General features: G+C 38.0%; 1 protein-coding gene across 1 annotated transcript in view; it reads left to right on the top strand.

Moving 5' to 3' along the window:
* Positions 1-5,000, top strand: part of LOC138021164 (protein NLRC3-like) — a 47,996-nt gene that overhangs the window by 15,353 nt on the left and 27,643 nt on the right. Inside the window, exon 3 of the mRNA XM_068868027.1 lies at positions 1,406-1,507. The gene's annotated coding sequence lies outside the window, so the exon portion shown is untranslated. The remainder of the gene's footprint in view (positions 1-1,405; positions 1,508-5,000) is intronic.

The following is a 5,000-nucleotide window of genomic DNA, read 5'->3' as shown; positions in this document are numbered from 1 at the left end:
AAGTATTGTGGGGTCATATTTTGTTTTGCTAAACCGCTGACAACACAATGCAGCACGACGATTTTGCAACTAAATTGCGACTGGATTTTTCGTTGATTTCAAGCCCTGTTTTTCAACAATATGCCCCTTTAATCTAACCCAAAATCATTCAAATAGTAAAAACCTTCATATTTATTAACCATTTCCTTCGCGTTTGTGTTTGTCAGCATTATGATTTGCGAGTATTCAGGTTCACGTGTTCCCAAGATTGTTTTTGCATCTCATAAAAATATGGATGTGTAGATTTTTTATTACAAACCCTGTTTTAATTGCACTCAACCTCATTGTGTAAATAGTTTACCCTGAATTCAAAATAGATACGTTTCGTTTCTGAGGAAACAATTATAAGTAGATGAGCTTCATTTCCGAACTGAGCAGGTCTTTGGATGAGTTGAGAAATGTGTTGAATTCAAGCCCGATCCCCCGACCTGCTTCTGCCATTGTAGGAGTTTCCAGGAATACTTATTGGATTCCTAGGCCTTTTTTTTCTGATTTTTTATTTTCGGCATTACTTCTGGGAAAATCCAGTTTCAGCACCTTCAATACCTCCCAACTCAGTTCCCTCTGTTTTTTGTGTAACCCAGTTTACGCTCACGGGGCGTCTAGTTGTATTTAAACTGGGGTATTCCTTCATCAAAACAGCAGCTCAATGTGACCCATCTGTTTGATTTAATTTGTGCAGACGGTGATCTTGCTACAGTATGTCTCTTAAGTTCTACCAATTACCAGTTTATTATTCCACTCTTACGCCATTTTACCATATTTGATCAATATTTGTGCTGTTTACATCGTTCGCAAGCGTCCTGAAGGACAGGTGATTTATTTTTTTAGACACTCTTACCACATAAAATTGAAGCAAAATAACACCGTTTTTGTAGTGGAATAATCTCTTATTCGGTGGTTTAACATATAATACCCACGGACATTTTGCTCATTGCTCGTAATACTATGTACCTCACAAAATATCCGCACATATTATGTGTTAAACCATCGAAGAAGATGTATGTATCTCAGTTCCTGTTCACTGAGGTTTTACGCTCAATAATTGCACTAAGGACCTCTTGCTGGTTCTAAAGAAGGAAAAGTTTTCAAATGAAACGAACTCAGAGATTTAAAACAGCATTGGTTGCCATTACGATAGGCTGAGACTCCGTGGTTCTCGGAACCAGTCAGAGGTGGCACATGAGGTGGTGCTGACCACACATGTTAATACTGGGTCAGATGCCACTAGGAAATTAGGAAACTACATTAAACCCTCAAGTTTTTTTTTTCTATAAAGCAATTTAATTATAAAAGAGGAATTGCTACTTGTGACTTTTGTTGTGCTAACTGACTGTTAATTGAATTGATTTCTTCTGTTCATTAGGATCAATACGGACTGCACTAAGATAAAGTGAAAGTAGTGTGAATTGTGTCAGCAGGGAACATTCGAAACATATCAAGCTTAAAGCCGCTGCTTGGAATTCTGGTAAGTATGATGAAGTACTCAATTCATGGAATTGTTTGTAACAACTGGAGAAACATAAATTGGTGTCGATAAAAGATGCGGAAATTAAAGGTTTCTGAAAGTTAAAGAACCCTCCTACACTGCAACACTGTGACATCACAGGTGACCATAGCATCAGGAGATCCTTAAAAAAACTCCCTACATCTTGTTTGTAAATGCGTATATCTCAGAAGCGAACTTGATGAACCCTACAGATCGCTTTCAAATAAACCATAATACTCTTTGTTTGCCCTGCAAAATTTTGCATAAGCATTGTGTCAAGTTTCTCTTGGGACTTACAATGGTCCCAAGAGAAAACAAAAACAATGCTTATGCAAAATTTTGGGGGGCAAACAAGGAGTATTATGGTTTTTTGAAAATGGGATATCAAACTAACAGGCTAAATTGAAACTATTTGCAGAGTTTTTGGACGGCTCTCTTGTCGCTATGTTGACCTATATTACAGTAATGATAGCATCTTTTTACTGGGTTGCCATATGGCATTCCAGTCGGAAAATTGGTTGAATTTATCCGTTTTTTTCCGGTGTCGGGAAAATGGAAACCTGTCGCTCCCCTGCTAAGTATTATTTTTGTGCCTAGAGTATCCTGCGCATATCTTTGGTACATTGTAGGTTTCAAGGGGTAGTGGAAATGAGTAGATTTTATCAGGTGGACACAATACAAACAGTGGCAACGAAGCCGATGTAATGCGAATGATGTTTTATTGGATCTTTGAACAAAATATATCCCTTTGGAACTCAATAATGGAACGTCAATTCGATAAACAACAAGCTGTGAAAAATAAATATCTGGAATCTTAAAGTGGTACTATGACGAAAATCGCATCTTTCCTATCTAAGCCCTTTTGAAACATAAACAAGTAGTCTGCGTTAGAAGAAAAATGCTGTTTACTTTTTTCAAATATCTCTTTTCGTCCAGAGATATTCGAGTTTTTAAAATATGCAAATTAGCCAAGTGATGACGTCATACACTCAACCAAATTTTATTCAAATATGATGAAAAGAGATATCTCAGCCAATTTGTATCAGAAATTTTTGATTTTTTGCAGTAAGATTCTCCTAAATGTTCTCCACAATATGAGCTTAACAGTTCTGTTACCATGGCATCATACTGAGTTCCAGACCTCCCCCATATTAAAAGCTTTTCTGGCCACCTTTGGCGTTCCATTTTGATATTTGCTAAAAGTACTTCATATGCGAATACAAGTGAACCGCTAGTCGGTGTTATATAAAGATAGCTAATAACATGCATAAGTACTGATTAAATAACAACGTGAATGTGAGGTAATAGAAAATACAATGATGAGAAGACAATGGGTATGGACGAGGAAAATTACAGTGAAAGTGTTAAATTGACATGATTAACCTGCTTATTTAATGAGGGTTTCTCCCAACCTATGTGTAAGGCCTCCTTGATTTTTAGTTGAAAAGGCGTGGAGGCGGTGTCAAGGATTGAAAAACACTCCTCCGAGCATAATGATCTGCATGCTTCTGACCCATTAATGTGCTGAAAGATATGCGAGTTCTTATCCGATGTTAAATGTTCACGAACACGTGTAGCAAGATGTCGGTTTGCATATCTTTCAGCACATTAATGGGTCAGAAGCATGCAGATCTTTATGCTCGGAGGAGTGTTTTTCAATCCTTGACACCGCCTCCACGCCTTTTCAACTAAAAATCAAGGAGGCCTTACACATAGGTTGGGAGAAACCCTCATTAAATAAGCAGGTTAATCATGTCAATTTAACACTTTCACTGTAATTTTCCTCGTCCATACCCATTGTCTTCTCATCATTGTATTTTCTATTACCTCACATTCACGTTGTTATTTAATCAGTACTTATGCATGTTATTAGCTACCTTTATATAACACCGACTAGCGGTTCACTTGTATTCACAACTGACGATGGATGTCGATCATCCGAAACATGTTTTCTAAATTTAAAATTGTGTGTTTCTTTTTGAAAGTTATTTCTTGTCTGCTATTAGTTCGAAACTTCATATGCATGATCCAGCAAGCATATAGATATGTTATCTCGAGTTTGTGGCCTTGTTCAACATTTTTCAAGCTGAAAACCACTAAAATATTGAAATCAAGTGGGTGGGGACTGGAAAAGAGTGAGTTGCCATGGGAACATAATTTTTTATAGCCATAGATGTGTTTCCTGTAGAACTATTAGACTACCAAGTTTCAATGGTCTGTGCTGCAAATTGGCCAAGGTAGCTATATTTATATACTCAATATAAGATTGGGTTGGGTGTATGACGTCATCTGTCATCTCATTTGCATATTTTACCCATTTTTCAAACTTAAATATCTCCGGAACTAATGAAGATATCTGCAAACGATAAATGGCGTTTTTGTTCTTTCATGGAATTCTGTGTGATACACTCAAAAAATCAAGGGGTAAAAATTTGACCATTGTACCACTTTAAAAGCGACGGATTGTTGGCTTCAACGTCGGATATCAATATTTCGTTACCTGCAATGTTCTGTACAACACTTAAAGTGCCTATAATCCCGAATTTTTTTTTTTGCTTCGAGAAATCTTTGTATCGCGCTGAGCAAAATGGCGCAAAAATTTTTGTTTTTGGTTAAAACCCGAATTTTTTACGAATTTATAAAGTGCGGTTTTCTCTGCCCGCGACCGGGTAAAAGGGAGACTGGGCCTAGTGACGTAATTCCCGGACATAAGCATCAGGCAAATCAACAGAGGAGACGCGTAGTTTTGTAGTTTTCCTTGCGTGCCAGTGAAAACAATTTATGTTCGGCTGACGTTTGTAACCAGCGTACGTGTTAATCAAGAAATGGCTTCGAACGACTTCATTCTGTCCTCCGGTTCAGATATGGAAGTTTCAGAAATGGAAGATTACGAGCTGGAAGTTGAAGGTTCGCCAAACTCGAGCTTTGCGGCCAGCGATGAGGAAGACACGCACGAGGCATATGCTGACGATCCCCTAGCACGTTTCGATTTAACAAATCGACCCACTCCTTCCTTCGCTTTTGCATTCGCTTTCACTTTTACTGTAAAACGGTATGGGATGAAGCAGTATCCCTTTCTCTTTGCTTCGAACATTGCTACAACCGAAAACAACACATTTCTCAGGCATGGCTTCACCTCTGATGGAAGTCACAACTTGCGCCACTCACAGTCCGGGTTTTACGTCAGGAATTACATGTACACTCGACCCATTCCCTTTCGGCAAGCTCACCAGCTCGGTAATGGGTTTTCGAATCTCACGTTTCCGCCACTTTGAAAATTTGTAAAAAATTCCGGTTTTAACCAAAAACAAAAATTTTTGCGCCATTTTGCTCAGAGCGATACAAAGATTTCTCGAAGCAAAACAGAAAATTCGGGTTTATAGGCACTTTAAACCAAATGGCAAATACTCAGGTAACTTTTTCTATTCTGGCTGGATATAGGTTTAACAAACTCAGAAAATTTATTTATTGG

This window comes from Montipora capricornis, chromosome 10 (assembly GCF_036669925.1).
Source record: "Montipora capricornis isolate CH-2021 chromosome 10, ASM3666992v2, whole genome shotgun sequence".
In the NCBI taxonomy this organism is placed as follows: domain Eukaryota; kingdom Metazoa; phylum Cnidaria; class Anthozoa; order Scleractinia; family Acroporidae; genus Montipora; species Montipora capricornis.
This window is presented reverse-complemented; position numbering and strand designations above follow the sequence as displayed.